The 24747-nt window shown below is 43.3% G+C and overlaps 1 protein-coding gene across 3 annotated transcripts in view; it reads left to right on the top strand.

The window, feature by feature from the left end:
• Positions 1-15146: 15146 nt before the first annotated feature.
• Positions 15147-24747, top strand: part of PRR5L (proline rich 5 like) — a 42817-nt gene continuing 33216 nt past the window's right edge. Inside the window, exon 1 of one of the 3 annotated variants that reach the window (XM_035326944.1) lies at positions 15147-15392. The gene's annotated coding sequence lies outside the window, so the exon portion shown is untranslated. Of the gene's footprint in view, positions 15393-15463; positions 16671-24747 lie in introns of those variants that run through there. The other 2 variants (XM_035326942.1, XM_035326943.1) reach the window with 2 other exon arrangements.

The following is a 24747-nucleotide window of genomic DNA, read 5'->3' as shown; positions in this document are numbered from 1 at the left end:
GTCCACTCTGTCATGGAAACTCCTAGCTCAAGTTACCCTGGGGCAAGAGCTGACCTTGAGCTTCTTGAGCCTGCCATGACTGGCCAGTTCTGTCTACAGCCGGTGTGTGTTTATGCCTGTTTGTATGCTGGGAGTAAGGGCTGAATAAGGACTGTGGCAGTATGAAAAGAGATGGTTTTAGTGTAGTCAAAAGAAGAAATAATTCCATTTCCTTACATGGTACCTACCATAAATTAAGAGCACATTGTTTGCTGTGATAGCTCTATAGTTTTGTGCTTATATTTCTGTTCACCTCAGAACAGCAGAAATTATCTAATTACTTTAAGACTTCAGATTATGTTAATGTGAAACATTATGCCACAGACAAATTGAATTCACCTAGCTCTCTGCTGGCCTCTTACCAATAGGATAAGAAATATGAAATGGTGCAAAATAATTCTCTTTCTTTTAAGGAGATCTCTTCTAGTAGGTCTTGTGAGATACATGGAAAGAGTCTTCACCCCCAGCCCACAACATGTACTACACAGTGAATGAAGCATGTTTAACAGAAATTAGTGCCAACTTTCACCAGAAGAAATACCTGTTACCGTTGTGTATGCGTTTGTTGTACCTCGCAGTACTCATTGCCAAAAATGTGGTTTGGATGGAAACATAATGAGCTACATTTGAAAGCACGGGAGCCTTGAAACTTGCATTTCTTTTGCCAGCATTATGCCTGCATTGGGACTGTTTTAGTCAAAAACAGGCTGGGGTTTTTGGCAAACGTTCTGCAACAGGAAACACCAAGCAGAACAGCCAACAGACAGCTAACATACCAGCACAAGTGCCCCCAGGGCCAGCAGGGCGTGCACTCTGCCCTGGAGAGCACAGTGTGGTGGAGCAGAGCTTCTGTGTGTGAGCTGCCCTTGGCAATGCAACACAGGGCCGCTGTACCACACCTTGGGTAGCTGAGGCAGAAATAACACTGTTGACTTTTCCTGGGTCATGGAGAAAACTGGTAGCAGACAGAAAAATAATATTTGATATTTTTTTTCCTGACCCCATTGGGGCTGCACTTTTACTAAGCAAACACAAAGCTAGATTTACCCCAAATGTAAAGTATTTTATTTCACTTCAGTCTCTGACAGCTTTTGATGTCCATTTTGCTATTCCTTTGCAGGAACCAGTACAAGTTCTCTCCTGTTTAAGAAAAGGAGCAGACTGGGAACAACCAGGTACACTAAGATAAAAACCTAAGTGCATTTTCTGAACTGGGGGACCCTGGCTCCGCAATGGCTACAGGCACCGAGTAATGAGAATGATTAGTGCTGTTGGAGCTGAAAACAAATAAAACAGTTTCCGACAAATGGTTCTTTCATGATGCTTCAGTCAGCGCTGGCCTGGGCTGCAGAGCAGGGCCAGGGCCATGCCCAGCAGCTCTGCCTCTCTAAGGACGGAAGGATGCACCTGGTGGGTGCCAGCTCCCCACGGGGTTGCAGGATGGCAGCTGTGGCACTGCGAGGGTGTGAGTTGCAAACCAAGGCATGGGGTGGCAGGAGGGGGCCATCGGTGGTGTCACTTTCCCACTCTGTGTGATGTTGAGCAGGGCTGCTTCATTGGAGGGCAGGGCTGCAGCAAAGCAGGTGCTGGGCCGAGGGGCATGCCACCGTGCTGGCCAAGGGGGAGGGAGCAAGCTGGTGGAGATGGGAGCTATCATTGACTGATTATTTTTTGAAAGCATAAAATTCTTGCTTTGTTTACTAAGTCCCCATTGGTTCTCATTGATTTAATGTTATTTGTTTATTTATTTATTTATTTTTATTCAGAATGTGTTATGGATATGGCTATTTGTGGTGTTTTCCTCTCAGTAAAAGTACCACGCATAATGGAGCTTCCAAAAAAACCCATTCTGGTAGGGCATGCTATATGTAGTCCTGACACCTCAGCTAGGTAGTTTAATGTGGTAGCCTGGATCTTCTGCCATGCCAAGCAGAGCACCTAAGTCTTAGTGTGCTTGTTGTTTTGTTTCCTGCAAAATGGTACATCCGGCAAACAACCTGACTTCATTCCTTTTCCCCACAATGACAGCATTGTGCACTTGAATGAAGCCACAAATCAGCATCAACAATGGGATTCATGCCTCATGGTACTAGAGATTGCATCAAAGGGGTACTGATGAGTGTCACAGCCTTAAGAATGGTGCAGCTGAACCTAGAATTTTGTTGTTGCTGTTATTGTTTTATATTAATCCTTTTTTTTTTTTTTTTTTTTAATGCCTGTTGCTTAAACCAAACTCCCCAATATTTCTCTGTAAAAACCATCTGCTTCTTACAAGGTTATAAAACTACCTTAGTTGAAGGGTAAACCCAGTGCCTGTGAATCTAGCATCACCTCTAGGAAGTCATTCCCTGGCTTATAGCTACTGGTGTTGCCCTGTCACCAGGTACTTGGTTGTTTTTACCCAGGCCATGTATCCTCACTTTGAAAGATTGCACTGGGAGAGCATCCGCTACCTGGGAGCAAGAGTTCAGGGAAGACAGCTGCAGACATGGCTTCATTGGTAGAGTTTTTCTCTGGCAACTACATGTTTGGTGAGGATTTGTGTCAGCTCAGGAAGAGGATTTATTCATGCAACAGAAAGGCTGGACATTGGTAGCTGACATTTATAGTTTCAGCATGTCTGTGTAGAAACCTGTGATTACACCAGGCAATATAAATATAGTGGAGCAAACCAGGTCTTAACGGACTCTCCGGTTTTGCCTGTAACTCTTCATGCCAGTGCTACATGGGAGCACTATTGCCTGAATCTTCATGTTGTCACGATACTGTGCCAATATAGAGTGATGTAATGTTATGCAACTTCATTATGCAGTAGCACAAACACCGTGGAGCTGTAGCAATGCTTCCAAGAAAAATTCCTTCCACCAGGAAACATAATGCTTAAATCAACACAAGCCCAGATTTATGGTATTAAGTCAAATTAGTGACACCAGCTATTCTGAATCAGCGTGTCTGGAAGTGATGCAGAGTGAATTCTCATAGCCTCAGATACAAGCCATTACAGTTTAGACAAGTACAGTTAGTCCTTCAGGAGATGTGCCCAGAGGCAGGAACTTACAACCAATCTGAAAACAGCAGAACTAAGGATGTGTCAGTCATTTATGCCTTTTCTCTACGTTGTGGTTTTAATCTGTAGAGAATTAAGGTAAATGTGGGACAGAATATCAGAAACCCCATTGCAGCAGTCCTGCCAGAACTACTTATGATGTGTCCTCATTAGTGTGAGAGATCCCATGTCTCCTGGTCATCTCCATTTCCTGTTTTTTTGTTTTGCTTCTTGGGCTGATTTTGGAGTGCACGGAATAGATTATGTTGCAGTGAAACTAAACTGGAAAGTGTTCTCAAGAAGTGCACATAATGTGCTCCGACCTCATTAGGTACTCAGCCCAGCAGACCCAAATGAAGATGGTTTGAATTGAAAAAAACTTCAGTAAGTATAGTGTGGATGTCAGATCCTCAGCATCAACTCTAGCTCTGCATATTCCTGGTCTACTGAGCGTTACAGTGCAGATGTAACCTCGTGATTTTCAACAGGAGGTGTGAGAGCCTGCAGCTGGCCTCTGAAAATCAGGCTTCTAATTTTTTCATTCATCTTGCCCATGTATGAAATGGACTGAGTGAAATTTTTGTTCCTCCATTTAGTCATCAGTGAGGTAGTGTGTACGCTGCAAATGCCATGTCATTGCTGTAAATGTAGAGGACATCGATTCCGGTAACAGTGAGGAAAAGGTGTCATAATAACACTTCTAATGTTATAGCCCCAGAAATATTTTGCAACATACATAATTGGTAGACACTTGCAGTTGCTGCAGCCACTTCTGGAGTGGAACATGTCAGGTGATTTATAGCATACAAAATTATACTATACTTGTAGGAAGAGAGAGGAAAAAAGTGATTGTATAAGAAATCCTACCTCCTAGGTAAAATCAGCATATTGCAACCCAAATTAGATTTAGTCTAGCATTGGCCTCTGCTTTTATAGTAAGAATCAGTGTGAATTTTTGAGTACTCAGGATCCTCTCTGCTACATTTAATTGGGAAATATAGTGTGGAAATTATCTAACTCAGTAAACTGAAGCGGGGGGCAGAACTAGAAAAAAAATGTGCAGTAAGCAAAAATCCTTGATATTTTTCCTGTCTGCCTTTCTAAAAACAAAGAAATAATAATCATTTGAGATACTGGTTAATGTAAGGACTTATGTTAATAGGTAAATATTAAGCAGTATGTGAAGAAAGTGGGATATTAATTAGTTATTAAATATATAATTAAATATGCTGCATTTTCAGCTGTTCATTCTTTTTTTTTTATTTTCTTATTAAGCAGAAGGAAACAGGAAGCATAACTCTTTTGGTATCACCGCTGTTTTGAGTTTGATTCAACTAGGAAAGAAAAGTCTGGAGTAAAAAAAAAAAAAAAAAAAGAAAAGCCCTTTTTCCTTCCTGGAACAGGAAATATAAAAATAGAAATAGTCTACTTCCAAATCCTATGAAAAGAGGTGAAAATCTCTCTTTTTTTGCCAAAAGGATTCTACCTTAGTTCTGACAAAGCAAGTATAGTGACCTAATCAGTTTCAGCTATAAATATGCTTATTTGCCTTTTTTTTTTTTTAAAAAAAAAAAAAAGAAGTGACAGAGTAAACACTAAAGCACACAGAGATCCTAACTATCTTGATTTTCAAGATTGCTGTCACATGCTCTTAAACAGTGTCTATCAGTCTGTGAACCCTGGACCACCATCCCTCCGTAAGATATTTGAGTACAGTCAGTGGAATGCTTGCTGACTTCAAACTACTGAAAGACAGTTTGCATTATCAGTGCTCCAGTTAAAGCGTCTGTAACGACAGCGTGTAATTTTTTTTCCCTAAAATAAGAGCATTATATTAAATAGATATCAAACACATTATTTATTAATCTCCCAATTGCTAAACACCAGCAGCATAAAAAATGTTCCAGAGATTTCCTGTCCCCCCCTTGTTATTTTTTTTCCAGAACATTAGTTGGACTGTTAATTACAAAAGGTTGAGAACTGCTTTTCTTATGGTCCAGGTCTGGGCTCCAGTATTGATTTTGAGTTAGAAACTTCCTATCCCAACTCTCTCTGTTCTCTTGGCCAGCTTACGTAAAGCCATAGCTTGAAAAATGGATGCCTTAGATTTTCAGATGTCCAAGAGAAGCTTAATTTTCAGAACCAGATAGATTTCTAATCCAAATAGGTATGCCTCAAATACTGTGCAGTTCAAAACCCAAGCATCTTGAGCCTCAGATTCTAAAATTCTCCTTCCCTTGGAGTCATGAGATTCCCTGTGTTTGTAAAACCATTCATATTTCTTCAGATAAAAGAGCAGGAGAGGATTTTTGATTTTTTTAGGTCTGGTACATGATTTGACTAAAGAAACAGTCAGATTCATGGGGGCTTGAGGAAAAGATGAACCTCTCCCAAATGCTGAGGCCAACTCTCCTCTCATCTAGTGCAGGAACATTTCTTCCAGAATACTTTCTTGGTTGCATTCAGCAGCATGCATTCATCTCTTGCAAATACAATCTACATGATTAGCTGGAACTGAGTCACCCCCAGACTAGGGCACAGGATACAGGAGGATTTTATTACAAGTTAGGTTTCCTGGAGGGAAGTCCAGTTAAAGAGGAGGCTCACATTCTCCCCAGTCTATTGTTCAGTCAGACTCGGACCCTGGCCTTTTCTGTTTATTTATCCAAACAGCCCACCGCCTTGCATACCTTTCTGTATGTGTACAGTAAACACTGGAAGCTCACTGTAGTGGTAATAACATGTTGCAGCTATAAGCATCCATATCTTCCTAGGGTCAGCTGCTAATCTGGGTTCCTTCTGCCCTCTCTTCCCTGTTGCCAGGCTCACGCAAGAAGGTACGTGCATACAGCCTGTATCCTGTGCGCACAGCCTTTCTTTCCCCTGAGCACTGCTGCCTACTGGAACTTTCATTAGATGAAAAAAACACATTTCTGTCAGCAAAATATCTCTTACAGGGGTAAGGGAAGTGACAGAAAAATTCATTGCTCAAGCTTCCATATTTATTGCAGATTTTTGGGGGGTTAATTTTATGATTTGTATGTATAAAGAAGGGGACAATATGGAATTTGATTACGGTCAGCTGGAATCAACTTCACCGTCTTTGCAGTTTGGCGACAACATTGCTTATCTCATCTTAACCCAGTTATTTCCTTTTGCCTCCTCCCAGAATCAAGTGCCATCATTGTGCCATGGAATTTTCCTCAGCAAGACACCTGCCCTTCACAGACTGGGACAACACAGACGTGGAAATAAATTCAAATATGTCTGCAATTGTAGTGAATGAAGAGCAAAGAACATCCCGTGCTAGCTTTAATTTAGCTAACACAGGTAAAAATAGTGGTTGAGATCATTTCTGGCCATTAATATGCTACATTGCCTAGTAACTAAACACAAGGTACCTGGGGTCCTGGGTAGCCTGCCTGAGCTGAGACTTATGCAGTCAGACAGGTTGCCAATTTTCAGTTGCTTGTAATGACAGCAAAGTAAGACTAACCAAGAATCTCTGTCATTGGTAGAACTACTCATTTATAAACAGGTTGATCATTCATGGTGAAAGTCGATCTGTCTGATGACGTGTAACTGCATACCTTTCACTTTTGCCTTTCACTTCAAAAATCCTCTGTTTAGGCCTGAACATCACCTCTTTCTCACAGAGCAACCCCATGCATTAGGTAAAGCCTGACACAGTATCTCTTCACTAGGCACATTCCCAGGTGCTGGTGAACATCAGTCTGTTGCCCTTTGCATATGTGCCCTACTTGACAGACCTAGTGACCTGCGATGTAATGTAGCGCTAGCCCAGGCATTGCGTTACTGATGTCTCATTAAAGGTATTTTTTCCACAGTTCAGGACCATGCCTTTCCTTAGCTGTGACCACAGCAGATGCACTTTGTGTTGCAGAAAGAGGATGTGAGAGAGGACACGTGCTCAGGGCATAGTACACTTGGCGCTGGTGAGTGATAATCCAGAGTAAGTTACTGTCTAATTGAACTGTTTTTGCCATTTGGATTTCACACATTTCAGCAAGGTGTGCAAATGGTGGGGAAGGGAGGCTGTTTTATTTGTTGTATTTTTTTGGCTGCAAAGCCTGAGTGTTGGCCTTATGTCTGTTCTAGTGAATTGGCACTGCACACACACACAAACTTGGATTTCCTTTACGAATAGCTGAAATTCCAGTCTTGCCTGGCACAAGGGTAAGTTTCACATAAAGAACAGCCTCTGTGGAGAGTTTTTGAAAATAAATCAAAAACCTGAGAGACTGAGAAAAATTCTGAGAATTGGAGATGTGACAAACCGCATTGCCCAGCTTCTTATTGGCACAGTTAGGATACGACTCTCATCTACACAAATGTACAGTTCTAGACAAATTCCACAGCTGGCACTCAAACACCGAAGTAAGCTCTCTGCAGGAGAGCATGTTTGTACACACAGCCATTTGGCCACCGTACAGAACTGCTCATAAGCAGTATGAATACATTCATATGGGCTTCTCTAGTTCAATACATTCGTCCTTGCAATCACAAGCTGGGTTCACAAGCACACAGGCCCTGCTAGCTTACAGAGTTCTCATACGTGGAAGATTGATACATAGTCTGCACCTTCATTTAAGTGAAGTCACTCTTTTGTCATGTTATATTCTTTCTCCCCTACAAATACTACCCAGCTCAGCTACACTGGTATAGTTTATAGCTTTTTGCTACGAAAGAGCTATCTCATAACAATAGATAATTTGGGATCAGAGGTGTCTGATAACATGGAGGAATACTCCTTGGAGCTGTCCTTCACTTGACCATCCCTGTAGTTTTCACAAGCCATGTATATTCTGGGTATTTGCATCTTACTCCATGTATTCAAATGCGGTCCATCATTCAAATCCCTCCCTTTGTGCACCAAGCCTTCTCAGCCTCGCTGCTTTAAACTTACAATATGGCCTCACTCATCACTTCTATGCCACTCCAGAGTATCTGTATACATAGAGCTTAACTGGTCAAGAAAATGGGGTATAGTTGCAGAGTTACAACACCTAACCCTGATAGTCCCTTTCTCTTTGAGTCGCTAAGGGTTTTCTTCTTCCCTTTTGTGCCCCACCACAACATGCTCCCCCACAGCATGACCCCCTCCCTGGACAGACAAAGTAAGATCCTTTAGTTACTAAAGGCATCGTCCAGTTTAGCTCAAGTAGTACTGGAAGAAAGGATCTGGCATTTGCAGTGGAAGTCAAGAGTAGAAGAGTAAATAAGCACTGAACTGAAAACCAGTAAATTCAGACTGTGGCACCTGGCTGGGTTTTGTAGTTTCTCCCATTATCAAGCAAGTTCCAGTCATCCCTGGGAGGTGGGGATGATTTGTCAGTGACTGTGCTAATTCAGCAGCACATGCCACGTGACAACAGATGAGGAACCTGCTCAGAGTGGAAAAGGCATGTCTGCCCATCATCCCACCACTTGTGGGAAGGCTAAAATACAAACATCAGAGCCACTACGATCACTTCTGATGCAACACATGATTTCTTCTTGGCCTCTGACTAAACTCCTTGTGCCAGTCAGCTCAGGAGGTGAATGTGTCCTTCTGCTGTGTGCACACAGAATCATTGACTTAGCTGGCTCTCAGAGCTCCATAAAAGCACAGCAGTGGTGCTGAATGCATTTAGACATTTTAAGGAAGAAAATCTGTGTTTCTGACTGAGAGATCTACCCACAGTAAGTGGCTTTCACCACATCGGAATGCTTCTGTCTCAGCCATTTTATACCCACAGAGCGTAGCATGGTCAGCAAGCAAGATGTGGGAAGTAAAAAAAAAGACAAACCAAAAACCAACAGATGAATCACAGCAAGGCAGGGATGAATACAAGAAGGCGTCTTAGAAGCCTCTTGTTACTAGAACTGTGTGATTTGGCATTTGTTCACCAGTAAGAGTCATCTAACACGTAGTGATTCACTTGTTTTGCCATAAGAAAGATGCCTTATACCACATGCCTTATGCCACGTGCATACTCTTTTGGGTGTGCAGCTCTGAAAGAGAATATAACCTCAAGCTGCTGCCAGCAGACAGCTGATACATGACATATCAGAACTCTTCACAGCTGGTACCCGAGCCATTGGCTACCTTGCCAAAATTACTTGCTGCAGTGACCTCTACACTGTCACAACTGGCAGGTCCTGAGTGACCTGACAGTGGCCCCGTAAAGCAGGCTCACAAGAAGGCAGTGCTAGCAGCAGAGAAACTTGTGTTGCTGCTTTCTGGGGTCTTCCTTGCTCTAAGGGCACATGATGAAGATCTCAGCTCTCCTGGGCTCTTAGGCTGGTATCACTCAGCAGCTCTGACTAATTTTACAGGAAAATGGTTGATTTGGACTGGGTAAAAGTGAGGTATGAGACCTCCACAAAGAGTTCTGTGAGGCAGGCAGAGACACTGTTACAAGCTTGGTTCCTCCTTGCCGGCTTTGTCAGAAGGCAGAGGAAGGAGAGAGTGTGCAGAATAGCTGTGACTTTCTTTGTCAGGGGCTGAGAGCTGTGGTGATAAGTAGAGAACTATCCAAGAGAGGGATGGAAAGTAAAAGGTATCACACTCAAAGTGAGAGGCTAGGGCAATGATATTTGTAGCAGTACTCTGCGTGGGTATGAGTGAAGACCCATATCATTTTTGAAAGCTGAAGGAGGAGGTATCACAGTAATTTTGATACGCAGTGACAAATCAGGCTGAGGTGTATAATACCTCTGTGAATAAATAAGGACATTATTTGAAAGAAACCACACAAAGTATCTGGAAAATGTAGGCATTGCTCAAATATGAGAATCTAGAGAGGAAAGGTCTGAAATGAAGAGGCAGAAGGGTCATATCTTTTATATATACATATAATATTTTAAACTCGAAAAAGAAGAGCTAGGACTGGAGTAGAGAGTACAGCCATGAAGTGGTAATTAATTTTTTTTGGTGTGTGAAATTACCTGGGGACAAGGTGAAGGAAAAGTGACCAAAACAAAAGACCCGCGTTCAGGAAGATAAAATGATGAAGCAATTAAGGAGGTGGAGCACGCAGGACAAAAGGATTTTACAAGAGGCCAGCAGTGTGTTTCAAAAATGGCTGACACTTCAGAGGTGATGGGAGCTGAACTGAGGATTGACTGAAACATGGCATTTTGAAAATTTTACATATCACTCAGGTCTAGGGTATAGAAACTAGATTTCAGAGGATTTAGGATGGATGTGTAGGATTCTAAGTAATTAATTTAAACATCTAGTTAACTAATTTTGGGGATGAAAGCCAAGAGAGAGATGGAGATGCTAAAGGGACAAAGTCAGGAGTGGGATGGGAAAAATTAAAGCAAGAGGATGGAAAGAAGGGTTTGTTCTGCTTGCTCGTCCCCTTTGGAAACTTATATTATGATTTCTAACAGAGGTCAGTATAAAGAAGGCTTGTTGCCACTCTTTTTGCCTGACTGTGATTCGTGGTATGACTGTAAAGCATCACACACAGACATGCTTTAGTTCTTTTCTTCATTTATATCTTTTCTCCCCGAGGGCTGGTTTGTTTGTCTTCTCCGTCGGAGGTTTGCCACTGACGTGACAAACAGACAGCACTCTACGGAAGAGTAAGCTTTAGAAACACAGAAATTGGAGATGGAAAATTCCTCTGTAAAAGATCAACTAGCCCACTGTGCTTGGTAAGCCAAGGCATAAACACAAGCATTGTGCTTATTTAAAATACCACAAGAAGAAGTGTTCCTGAACAACTACTCCACCAGGTAGTGGATCTTATAGCCAAGCCATTGTAACAGTACTTATCCTAATCTTTGGTGTCTCATTTCATCCTGTTTTCTCCTTCTTCACAATAACAGTGTTCTTACTTCTGCAGACGCCCACAGTGCCTTATCCCATTTCTGATTTTTGTAGCATTGTGTCCTATACCTCGTGCACAGCACAACCAGATGTGTTTAGCTCTTTCAGCTCATATGACAATGTCTGTAAATCAGTCCTTATCACTTCTGCTTTCTAAAAATGTGTTCCTTTATATTTGTAAATGCCCTTCTGATGAGATGTTCAGAACTGAATGCAATATTCTGGGGGATTATAGTATAATACCACTAAAATAGGCCTTTGTTACAGTTTCTGTTTATGAAGCATACTGCCCATTGTGTTTTTTTGTTACTTCTGTTCACCCCCCAATCCACCCATCATCTCATATTACAGGCATGCCTAATTTACTGTCTGCTGTCCTGCTATTTTAGGTCACTTTCGGTGTTACAGCTTCTGAGAATCCTCCTTCCCAATGAATAGTTGTGATTTAACTATTTCTCTCCAGATGTAATAGAGATGCATGTTTTTTCTTCTGTGGAATTACATATTGTTTCCTGAATCTCATTTGTGCCAGAGCTTTGAATTGTAAAATTAGTAGAACAATGTACTCTCAACCCCATGCCTTGGAGATGTTTCCCTCCCTTTGCCTCTCCAAGTTCCATAAAAATTAAGAAAGAACTAAAGAAAAAAAATTGATCTTTTTGCATGAGTTCTTTGAGCTTCATAGCATCTCTGGTACTCGGAATTTCCTCTCTACTGCTCACAGAGAAAGGTGACATAAATTGTTAAACAGTTTCCACAATGTCACTCCAGCACTGCTAAACTCATTGTCCTCACAGTGACTGAGCTGGAATAGGAGGTTGTTGTTCCCAGCGTATTCCCAGCCATCTGCCCCACACTCCTTGCTAGAATCTACAAGTTAACCTCAAGTGTAGCTACTCCCTAACCCTCTTCTATCAAAACCATCTTCAGGGGAAGTCAATTTTTATTGCTTGCTTGCGTGCTCTCTGTCTCACTTGCTCATTTGACAGAACAAATGCGTGCTGTCCCAGCAGATGGAACGGGAAAGAGATCTCCGGTGGCTAGAATGAAAGCAAACTGAATGATGGCAACCACTTAACCTGGTTCAGCTGCAGCCCTCAGGCCCTTGAAAATTAGTGCCAGAATTAGGAATGTTCTTCAGATGTTGAGATATGTTGAGATATGACTCTCCTCATTGCCCTGCTAGACCACACTGTGTTTTTTTCCCCAGAACTCACTTCTGGGAAGCATATCACCTTGAAGACCTGTCAGATCACACACACAAAGCGATGGCTATATGCTGTGGATTCTTCCCATCATCAAGTGCATTATAAAGCAAGCCAATTAAAGGTCACATCTGTTAGTCACAGCTTTTGTGGTTTGGCTCTTATTGAACACCAAACTGTGTGAGAGCAGGACGTGTGTGTGCTCGAGGCTGTCTTGCTATCAAGTGTGCTGCAGAGAGGATGTGTGGTGTCAAGGCAGAGTGTCAAAAAACAAAATTAAGGCTGTAGCTATTTTTCACATATCCGTTCAATCTGAATGTTAGTAGCAACATCTTTGATGTTGTCAGTTTGCTTGCTTTTCAGTTCTTTAGGATGATGCTGTAGACTTGAGCAAGGCCAAAGAAGAGAAAATTCCTTGCACACAAAGCGAACAGCAGTTCATTCACACCACTTCTTGGCTCCAGTGCTAAGAACAGACATTTGTAAATTATCACTTATCTGTGGGGAGCAAGGACCTTTGTTTAGAAACCATATTATTTTCTTTTTGGTCTCACCAAAGCTAAAAGAGAAAATTGAGCTACTGAAGGTCATTTTCCTCACCTGTCAATCTAGCAGACAGCTCTTTTCTCATCGGATCCCTTCCACTGCAACTCTGTCCCACTCAGGTAAGCTTTAGGGCAGGAGTTACCTAACTTTAGAAGTTAGGTGTGTTGGTTTGGGCAGCACCTTTCAGAATCAGCTGAGGCAGAGAGACGTTTCCAGAGGGCAGTTCTTCCTAACCTAGCATAGCTGTCTGACCTACGTGAGGTGAATTACCTCTGGACATTCCTCTTTCCCCACTACAGGAGCCCAGACAAGTAGATTACAAGAGGTTTTGTATACTCTTAGGTAGATAAAGTTGGGTAAGATGAATCCCAGTGTAAGTCTTTTATCTTTCTCTTCTGTGCTAACGGTTCTAATTATCTTTCTTGTCTGTCCTTGCTGTTTATTAAAGTCTACCCAGTACATATGCTCCTGCATAAGTGACAATGGCTGTCTCCTTTACATAGAGGCCTCGTTGCTTCCTAAAGAGTAAACTAAAGTGGCTCCCACCTTCTTCCTGTTGTGGTGGCAGGGATCTTTTCAGCTCTTTTCTCAGTCTTCTCCCACAAGTGGAAGTCCAGCCATACAACAGGATGGTCACAGTAGGTCTGTGTTGTGGCAATGATGTCTCCTGGTGGTAGTTTTGAAGCTAGAGCCCCAGGGGTCTGGTGAACAGCTTTCCCCTCCTAAACTTGGGGTCTCAGACCTCTGCATGTTCAGGTGTTCGTCCCACACCTGAAATGTATTTTCAAGTATTGATTCATAGCCATGTGAGTTTAAACCTGGGGAAAGAAGCTGACTTGTATTTTTTTCCCCTAAAAAAAAAAAAAAAACAACCAACCAATCCACCACCAACAAACAAATAAACACAGAGATCTTACTATGCTCACGTAATGTCAGAATCTGAGATCTGTCCCAGGGTCTATACTGCTTTTACCTGAATGTTTATTTCTCACACAACCTGCCTGTTTTTTCTTGCAGTGTTTCTCTCAGATGGAGCACACCACTGGCCAGGTATGTGAGGTCATCTTTTGCTTCATGTGTAAATTCTTTAGGATCCTTGCTGGCCCATGGAGAACAGTTCAACTGTGATAAACCACACCCTTGCTTTTCCAGTCTCAGAGCAGCCGTCACTTCCCAGCCCTATCATGAGCCACAGATAGGAGACCACCACTCAAACTCTACTTCTGCAATGCTGACTCTGAAAAATTAGTGATTGTTGGCTTGAAAACCAGATGCAGAATGAACGACAATGTGTGCTCTTAATTGCTGGTAGATTACCAGATGCACTAAAACTTAAAATGCTGGATAGATACCAGCTGTCATCGTGTGCCTCATCACTCTGGGACTGGAAGCATGCTTTTATATGAGCTCGTATAGGCAAGTTCCATAAGGCAAGTTCCAAGTTTCCATGTTCATAAGAATACATCCTATTTGTGCAGCTCTGGCAGTACCAGTGGGCAGTACGCACTGTTCGCAGTGCCTTAGTGACTCTTTGTTTCACACATCTGGAGGTGGAAAAGGAGGAACAGCCTCATGAGAACGCCACTCCTACAAGGACGTGTGGCGAGTGGTGTCATCTGAGCTCCCTATGTCTGCTTCCAGAACGACTCAGAGCATCAGAGGCTCCCAGCATGGGCTGGTGGTTTAACCCAGTGCTTCCAGAGTAGCACCAGCTTTTCTGGTGTTCAGACCAGAACCACTGTTGTAAAATCATGATTTGAAGGCATAAAACTGACTTCAAAAACAGTGCTTCAGGTTGCCAGGCATCAGCAACACTGCGCACTAATTCACATAACCTTCTTAAGCACTTGGAGCAAATGACACTGTCTTACAGATTTGGTCAGCCTTCTTCAGGCACTTCAAATCTCAGCACCTTAACCTAAGGATTTCCTCCAAAAGCCTCCATGACTGCCCAAGTTATGCATTCGATGCAACTGCTTGCACCTACTTGTGTCTTTTCTTTAATCTCGTGAACTTTTCAGCAGCTTCCTGAGCGATACCTGCAGCAGACAGCGACGGCTGAGCGGCACGCACTGCACGGGGCTGCAGGAGGATCCCCAAAAGGTAAGGCGAACCCCCAGCAAGCTCCAGAGGGCTCAGCCACTTCGCCCTCGCTGCCAAAGTTTCAGCCCGCAGGGAGCAGATGCGGCTCGCTGCGGGGCCAAGCTCCCGGCCGGCGGCTGCAGCATCCCTCGGCCCCTCGGTGCGCCCCGCCGGGCCCGGCACGGGCCCCCAGCTCCCCCGGCCCTTTCCTCCCCGATTTTTTTCCCTCGAAGGCTGAGGAATCCAAACTCCGGGGTCGGAGCCCGGGAAGCGGGGGGGGGCGTGAGCCACTGCCGCAGCCCCCTGGGGGTGCTCGGCCCGGCCCGGCCGCCTTTTGTCTGGGCGGGGAGGAGCCAGCAGAAGGCAGATCGTAAAAAAAAAAAAAAAAAAAAAAAAAGGTCTGGCCGGGAGCCAGGAAGTGTAAAAATCCTGGCCGGTTGGTGGCAAATTTCGCCAGATCGCGGCGAAGATCGCAGTGCGTCCTTCAGCCCGCGGCGGGCGCGGAGAGGCGCGGAGCAGCAGCAGCGGGGAGCAGCGGGGAGCAGCGGGGAGCAGCACGGAGCAGCACGGAGCAGCACGGAGCAGCACGGAGCAGCGCCCTTCGCTGCCGCCCGCCCCGCAGAGCGGCGGGGTGAGTGCGGGGGACGCCCCCGGGGTCCCTGCGGAGCGGGGAGCGGGAACAGCGCGACCACAAGGGGGGTTCGTGCCGGGGGGACCCGCGGGAGGCGGCCGGGCCGAGCCCAGCCGTGCCGCCGGGGCAAGTTCTCCATTTAAAAATATTAAAAATAGCCCCTCCGGCTCCATGGTGCTGCCGAGTGAGTCATTTCCAAACCGAATGTCTCAGTCGCAGCCTTCCCCCCGGGAGACACAATAATTCTGAAACCGGGGGTGAAGGGAAAGAGATTTTTTCCCTCCCCTCTTTTTCTAAATAGATTGAATTAACACGTAGCCGCTGCAGGAGAAGACAAAAGCCGTGAGCAGCGGGCTGCCTGTTAAAAAACGTGAAGCATAGCTCCATCCTTTTCTCCCTTCCCTCGGGCCTCTCCCGGGTGGTGATGCCACCCGCATTTCCCTGAGAAGCACTGGGAGCTTCAGTGCCCAGGGCTGTCCATTTTCATGGATGAAATCTACTTTCCGTTCCTTCGGCTGTCAAACCCGTCCCCTGTCCCCTTTGCCACGGGATGTCAGCTGCAGCCAAGGGTCCTGCCAGCAGTGACCCCAGCCGACGCCGCTCCTGGCTGTCCGTGCTGAAAGAATAGTCCAAAGCAGAGCTATTTTTTTCTGCCTTTTCCAGTCATATGATGATTTGTTCATGTAAGCAGGCTGTCTCGAGCAGAGGGACTTTTTGTTTGTCAGCAACAAGTGCTGAACGTATTTATAGGCAATGCTGCAATTCTGTGGTATGAGAGGTTTCAGTTATGCAGAACTCGAAGGTACCTGGATCAGAGCGCAAGAGCTGTTTACATCTTTCATACAGCGCTGTGTGTGCATGCATATTTGAAGCATACACCCATAGCTCTTATTTTACGGTGAGGCAGCATGTCCTAGATACAGAAGCTGATGTGTAGGCTATGTAGTTTTGTTTTGTTTTGTTTTGTTTTTCTAAAACAGAAGCTACAGTCCGACTGTGCAGCAGTCCCTAATGGTGCGGACAGACCATGGGAGACAAGACGCTGTGCTGTCCTGATAAACCGGCTTTCCTTAAACTTGGAAGCCACCTAGCTAGGGGTAAAGTCCTGTCCTCTGACCCCTGTGAAGAACTTTGTTAGTGCTTTGGCAACAAAAAATGACCTAGAGCTGAAAATATGTACAGTAAGATACGCCAGCTATTTTGCAGCCATGTGAAAGATTTTAGGTTTGAGAATACGATCTGGGGCAGTAACCCAAATCTAATGCCATTGCTGTGTTGGTAAGTAGAGAAACGCGATGCAAAAGCACTTTGCTCTCATTTTTTGCTCTTTAGATTCAATTTCTTTTATTAATGCTATTTATACGTCTCACAGCCAGGAGAGACCACTGTGATTGATTGATTTGTCACATAGGGTGCAGAGCGCTCAGGGATTCCCGCAGCAGGTCTGCGACTCTTCGTTCAGCTGTAACATGTAGGAGATTCACCATTTTAAAAGTGCCACCAAAGTACTAAACTGAAGGATGTAAATACATTTATTTTGTGTTCCAAAACATGAGAAAAAGCAGACTTAACAGCCCACATAAGTGAAAGGTATGGTACATTGCACTGATGGGACTGCAGTGCCGAAGGTGGGCAGGGGAGTTCAAGCACACAAGCCCGTACTGAAATCTTTTTTTCTATGTCAGTTTAGTAGTGTTTCCTCCTGGTAGTTTTACAGCAGACTTAAGGTGACAGATTAGCTGTGTATCACATTTGTCTTCAGCCTTCAAGATAAAATTCTCTGTAATTATTTTCATGCAGTATGTTTATGGACTGTTTGATGTCAGCTTAGACTCTGATAAGACTTCCAAGGTTCACTTTTAAAGCTCAGCTGGAGCACAGGTAGCATCAACCGACTCCTCAGTTCCTTCTGGAAGAATTTGAACACCTTAAATTTCCAGCAATGATAGTCTCTGAATAGGTGAGCCAGATAGTTAACATTCTATTTGAGAAATAAATAGATGTAGTTTCCATTCTTCTGGAAAGAATGGAGGGATGGGACTTGAATAGATCATCAAAGGCTTAGATATAGCAGGCAAATATGCTCTAGAAGGGTATATTTTAAAACTCATTTTCTAGGCATCTGTAGTTTTTGTGTTCTTCTTTTCCCCCCATTTCTCTCTCTCTCTCTCTCTCTCTCTCTCTCTCTTTCTGTAATGTATGGCCTTTTGTATCCACTGTTTCTGCTGATGTGAATTCAAGCATAAATATACATTGACTAAGTATGTCCCGGGTTCCAGGGCTTATTCAGTAGGGCGTAACAACCCATTCTTACTCTGTGAGATAGGGCTAAGTGTAACTGAGAGGAAGGAAGATTGTGCTGAAGATTTTAGCAAAAGCCCTGTGATACAAGACCTGGCTGAGGGTGGGCTGTAATGTAAAATCAGGCTACTTAACTGCTGTGTTTTGTTGTCCTCAGGTTAAAAGTGTGAGGTGTACTTCTATTTCTAACAGCAGTAGAAACTCCGAAAACAAACAAATAAACAAAAAAGAAGAAAGTATGAAGTACAAGAAAGCACGGGGAAGATAGATTGTCATTCTACTTGCAGCATAGACAGTTCCTAAAGTATTTGCAGCTGCTGATGTTTTGTTTGGTCTTAAAGAGGTGTATCTTGCCAGCTTCCTGATTAACATTCCTAGAAAATTAAACATGCCATTACATTTAGACTGATATAACTGTTTGCTTCCCCTGAGAACCTGTGTTCTCCCCTCTGCCTCATCTTTTCAAAATGAGTGACCTTCTGCCTGGTGTCTTTAGGGAAGCATTGCTGTGGCTCTCCTTTGTCTGTTCCCCTCTAGTAACTTTATAAATCAGTGAAATTCGCTGCATTTGACCAAAGAAGGAAAAGTCTAAAAGGATAATGTTTCTCTGAGCTTTGTAAAAGCGTTTTTAGAGCCTATGCTGAAGGAAGGGCTCCAGGGAGGGTTATCCCTCCTGCACATGTGAAACCCAGGAGGGAGCGTGATGTGGGAGATCAGGCCTGTTTTAGTTCTGCTGCTCATGTAACTGGTGAATATGAACAGTTTATTTGTCGAACAGCTACATTTTTCATTCCCACAACAGCCCAAAGCTTCTCCATATGGTAAGCAAAACCGCTATGGTCTCTACAGACTGCCAATGTACTTTGTAGCTTGTTTGAAATAGTTAATACAAGTATTTCCTGATTTTTGCAGCAGATGCTACTGGGGAGTTATTGGAAACAGGTTGAAGCTGCTAAAAGTTAATTTCTAGGTTTGAAAACACATTTGTCAATTCAATCTTAAAGCCTTTTCTACAGCAAAAAGCCCGCTAGCTTGCTCATACTGTTGTCATTCAAGTGATACATTCCTGGCCTGCTGTGCTCCAGGAGGGATGCACTTACTAGTGCATCTACCAAATGCTATTCTCAACAGTGGAAGGAAATAACTATTTATGCATGTGTCATCCTTTTTTCCTGGTATAAATGTTTTCATGCTGTTGCTTGTTCCAGTGTAGCTGTGCTCATTAAAAGTCATTTTGGTAAGCAGCAGAGTTTAAGGCTTCTAGGCCTAGGAATAAAATAGGCCATTGAACTTGCAGGCAGCTTTGGGTCTGAGCAACTTGGAGTACTATTTTCCTATTAAATCAGTTTTGGTTTTATAGTGTAATAGCATGAGTAATATATATAGTATAGAATTGGAGGAAAAGCAATGGTGAATCTAACTCTTCTGTTGGAAGCTGGCTACATCGTTATGAGTGAAACTCTGCAGAGGGATTCAGATAAGCTTTCAGTCGATCAGGAAACAGTGATACATCTCCATTTGTTCCCTCTTATCCCTTCCTCCTCTCTTGTGGATGTGGTTCTTATTTAACCAAAGACGTGAGTGTATTTTTTCAGTCCCAATTCAGTCCATCAGTTTTATCATTCTGAAAGTGCTACGTTTCTGCTTCTTGCCTTCCTTAGCTGGGTCTTTGGCGTAGTTGTTACTTCCATGGGGAGTGCAATAGTTTTCAACCAGGTTAAGTCACTTGTTCATGCATCTAATTCATATTTGTATCTAACTTTGCACTGATCAGCTAAGTGATTCTTATGAGGTGTTCTTTTCTATTTTCCACCCAAGTATTTCAAAGCATTTTATGAATGCATGGAGCCGTTTAACAGCCTTAACAATTTTCTCCATTTCCGAGTGTGAGTTCAAATAATTAAGTACAGTTTCTAAGATAATGCAGAAAACCTGTGGTAGAGAACTAAGTAACTTTGTTGTCTTAGATGCTACTCTATGTTATAAAATGCTTCTTTTTCTGTATGTTCTTTCCTATAACTGGATCTCTTTAGTTCGTGTTATACTGGCTTGTTCTGTACCAGTCCTGTTTCCATGTATATTTTTATAAAAAACTGTACTATCATTTGTATAGATTTGAATTTGTCTTATTTCTAACAGGCCATCACTCCAAAGGGGCTGCAATGATCTCCAAATTACAGAGAAGCTTCTCAGACTGTGGTGGGCTCTATGCAAAGGTTTTTCCCCCTCCTCTTCTCATAGATTTCCTCTCACTCTAACCAGAGTTTCACTTTGAGTTTCAGGTTTGCTTTAACCTCAAGAACTCAAAGCACAACCAAGTGGAAACCACGGAGTTTCTTTTCAAATGCTACATGGCTCTGGTACCAAAGCCAAGTTAGAGAGGTCTTTCTGTTAGGGAATTGTTTGGGATGTATAATGAAAAACTGCATGATATGGCTCCAGTTGGAGGAAGGAAATACGCAGAAGGAGGCAGGGAACCTGGGCTCATTTGTGAGAGGTGGGTGTGTAACAGGAGGATAGGGAAATAGAGATCTTGTTTTGAGTGGTTAAAGAGTAGCAACAAAATTTTTGCTATATGGGTACATACCACAGGGTCAACAAACTCTTGGGAAGGGTGTGTTCCCATCTCCTGCAGTTGCCACTATTTTTTTTTTTTTTTTTTTAAAGCACTTTATTTCCATACTTAAAATCTATCAGGTTTAATTACAGATAGGTGAGCACAGCAGAACACCTCCGGACTCTTTACAGGGTACCAAGTTGCTGCCTTCATGGTGGGTGGCCCAGCAGGAAAAATAAATAAATTAAAAATTGACACCTTTTGGTATAGAGCCAGCTGCAGAAAGAAGAGGTAGATCAGGTGATTCCCTGTTCTTTACAACAGTGTGGAATCCTTTGAAAAGTTTCATTAAAGGAGCTTAGAGGTATATGTTTTTCTGGTGAATAGGATCCTGGCTTAGGAGGTGGAAGACCTGGGTGAGTCATTTCACTGGCTTTGCAGCTTCATTTCCTCAGCCAGAAAATGGAGATAATGATTTTTACTCTCCTTATTAATAATCCTCCTAGAGCTCTCGATGAAAGGAGCGTTTTGCAGGGCTGAGTGGCCCATCCACCCAGGGCTGAACCTGCCTGGGCCGCCTCGGGGCTTTCCCATGGCACGGCGTGGGGCGGGCAGGCATCCCCGCGGCACTTGGCACTGCACACACTGGGGGCAGCTGGGGCTGCGAGGCCGGGAGGCGTGCAGTGGGGCTGCAGGTCGTGAGCTTTGGCTGGCGGAGGTCCTGCCTTTGCCAGCTAGCGTGGAGCGTGCTCCGAGCGCTTGAGGAACCGACCGGTGCTCCCTGCGGGACAGCAGCTCGGCTGTGGGTTAATCACTAAAATTTTCATGAATCAGGTTTCCAAAGGCTTAAAGGCATGATGAGGATATAGGAAAGACCGTGCCTTGAGACTGGGACCCAGCCTGCCTTCAAACAATTTTGCAGACTCTCAGTAACCTCTGACATATATAAGACTCATCTTCTGATCAATGCTGTCCAGAAGGAAATTTATTAGTTATGGAGTAAATCTCGATTTGATCATCTTCTCTCTTTCTGAAAGCAAGACTTTTTTATTTTTATTTATTTTTTTAATTAAGATTCTGAGCAACTGGGGGCCATAAGAGGAACCAAATGTGTTGCAAATTTAACGGTAGCAAATGCTGTCTGTTTTCTTAGTTCTTAGTTTCTAAGTTGATGCATGTGTGTGTAGTTGGGATGAATTAAAAGCCTTGAAGTTACAGGTTGTGCCCTGTTTTTCCACTTCTCACTATGTCTGTCTAACAAATAAATGAGGGATTTTTTTTTCAGAAATAGTGTTGTCTTGAGAACTTGCCAGTTGAACTGAAAGAAGGATTTTGCCAATCACATAGTTTGTTAAAGATTTACCAGGCTGGAGGGAGAAGCAGCTAACAAGAATCTAGATGGTCTTCTGTGTATTTTTGTGTCTGAGGTGGGGTGAAACTGTTCATTATGGATCTGTAGGTCTAATATGGGCGGATTTTTCTTAAGATTATGCTTCTTCCATGCCCAAAGTCATTACGAAAAATTCTGGCACATGTTTCAGTATCCAGACTCATAGGCCATCAATGTCACAATTGCACAAAGCATATTAAGGAGAAGAAAATGGGCGAACCTCTATCTTTCTTCATGAAGGGGGCGAGTTTTCTACCATTAAAAAGGTTCAAATGGCACAACATCACTTATATCTGGATAACCCCTTATTCTTTGTTGCAGTATTTGAGGAGATCTGGGAAATGCTTATTTGGATGAATAGAGCCTCCTGTGATCTCCCCCCTCTCCCCTTCCCTCCTTTGCCATCTGGTTTAGACCTGTGGCTTTTTGGTGTGAATGTGAAGTAGCATTGGTGCAAGTTACCCTCTAAGAAGAAAAAGAGTTGTAGTTCTTGCTGCCCCATCACTTCCATTAGCGGCTGTTGCTCTAAGAACTGCCGAGAAGGCATCAAAGGAAATTTGAAATGGCCTGTTCCTTTAAGCCTTGGTTACCAGGGGCTTTTGCTTCTTTGGCCCAGGATTACCAAGAAGACTCATAATTTGGAGGAAGTGCTGCCAACCTGTTCTTTGGGTTATTCTTTTTTGGTTAGAGACAGAAATAGGTGTATTGCCTGATCTTGCTTTTCCTCCAGACAGACACTGGTGTTTTGGTCTGTTGGAAGGAAAAAAATCTTTTCATTAAATCTTTTTATAATGGTTTCTCTGTTTGCTTGCATGGCTAGCAGGAAACAAATTACAAAAGTTCCTAGTTTGATGACTAATGTTTTTATATACGTCTGTATCTATGTGTGTGTGTGTGTGTTGGAAAAAGATTTGTCTCCTTGTTTGATTCCTCTATTGAAAGATTCAAATTAATTCTCAAAGTGTTTACTCAGATGTGATGAATTTAAAGTGGATAAAATTACATTGTTGTCAGATTGCCTCATAGTCCTGCTCTCTCCCTCAGTTTTGAGCACTGACATCCAGCTCTGAATTACTTGCTCACTCCAAGACCTGGGTTTTACACAGTTGACATCTGCCTTGTTAGAGATCCAGCAGGTACTGATAGCTGAGTTTGGAGCTGACAATCACAGATAAGTGAAAAAGAGACCAGGGGTAGGACATCTGGAAGAGAAGGAAGAGCAGTACATCTTTCTCTGACTTACAACAAACTCCTTGCCAAAAAAGACATTCAGGATCATTAAGAGGGAGGAGGATAGCAGGGAATCCTTTATCAGCTGGCTAGCAGTTTGAAATGCCCCAATGCCACCTGAAGCAGCTGGGGCATGTGGCGGTGAGAGATTATCTTGGCACATATGTGCCTCTTACCCAGTGGCTGCACTTGTGTCTCCATGTTTTTGTGTCTTTTATAATCAGTGGTGAGAGGTAGTGCTGCTTGGTGCCTACACCAACTGGCATCCTGGTGTCTCCTTTCTCACTGTGGTGTCTCCCTTTTCTCTTTTTCTTCTTTAGTAATTGCATCTCTGAAGCTTTTTCTAGTTCTGTGGTAGATAAATAGTAGGACCGTGATTATTAGATGCAGGTTTTATTTTATAATCTTCTAAACCACTTTAATCTTGGGAAGAGGAGATGTGAGGGAGTTTGGACTGACGGCCTCTAGGAGAACAATAACTGTTTCTGAATATTTTTGCATAATTCTTTGAGAGTTTTCAGGGCAAACTGGAGAGGAAAATTTTTCCTTGATGTACTTAGCACTTTGCCTAATAGTGTTCATTCCCACTAGATGAAATAGCCCAAATACCACAAGAGCTTCTTACTAACCTGCATTAATGCTTCACTTGCCACAAGGCAAGTTTTCTCTCAGCAAAAAGGAAGAAAAAAAAAAAACAGCAAAGTATTGAATGCACAACATGGACGTTACCAACAAACTGCTAATGGAACTTCCCTGCAGAAATGGAGCAGCATTTACAAGGGTACCTTGTTCTTGGGAAAACTTTGAGTGGAAACTAGTTGCTGAGAAAGGAAGATCAGGTCTGATGGAAGTGTGGGCAATGGAGTACTTCTGCAGCGATTGCAGAGAAACTACATGAGGCTGGGGTCTGGTTCGGGGACTTTGTTGTATGTTCAGATGCCTGGGATCTGCAAAATGCAAACACGTTGTGCCAAAAGTTTGTTTTCTAGTAAACACTCTGGTACCTCTGGCTTTAGGAAGTTCTGAAAATTCTTCAAGCAGGCTATGGGCATGGGGAGAGGACAGTTCTTCTCACAGACCTTGGCATTTCAGTTCTGGTAACAGGACTGTCAGTTGTATGTGGATACCATTTGGCTAGCTGGCATCCAGAGGAACAGTTTACTGTGCCTGCTATCTAGCAGTTGCCATTTTAGGTAAGGTAGGAGAGATTTGTATCTTTGAATCCTGAAGAAATTAAATTCAGACTTTGGATCTGGCCTAATGCTGAAGGTTTTTTCTTAAATTCTTGATGAGAAACTGAAGTAAAGCTGACTTGACAGTAACACGGGATTGCAGACTGCAAGGCTGGGAGAAAAATGGGGAAGAGGGACGTCTTATCTGCTCCTCACAGACAAGAGCTTGTTATTATCTGTCCGGGTGACTTTAGCAGAGGTTAAGGAAAACAACGTGTATGTTTCCGTGAGCACAGGCAAGCATGTTCCCTTGGTAAGAAGTGTTCAGGAAATTTGTCGGGGGGCCCTGTGTTCTGCTCGTGTGGAATCAGTGTCGTAAATCCACAGACTGAGCTCAGGAGAGGCCTTCGTGATGGCATTGTTTCACCTCCGCACAGAATGCGCCAGAGAATTTCCTGCGCAGAATTTAAAGATCTGTATGTTAAGGCATGAGGTCTGCTCTCCTGATTTACACTTCTGAATTTAAACTTTCCCCTTGCAACTTAGTCTAAATGAAATGAATAGTAATGCAGCTTTATAAAATGCTTTCATTGCTGGGGATAAGGGTGCTTGTATGCAGTTACAGCCTCTGGAGTAGTGAGAGGAGGATTGAGGGCTAACACAGGCATCTTAACCACCTCTTTCTAGCCCTGTTAAATGTCTATG

The sequence above is a fragment of the Oxyura jamaicensis genome, chromosome 5 (assembly GCF_011077185.1).
Source record: "Oxyura jamaicensis isolate SHBP4307 breed ruddy duck chromosome 5, BPBGC_Ojam_1.0, whole genome shotgun sequence".
NCBI lineage: Eukaryota > Metazoa > Chordata > Aves > Anseriformes > Anatidae > Oxyura > Oxyura jamaicensis.
This window is presented reverse-complemented; position numbering and strand designations above follow the sequence as displayed.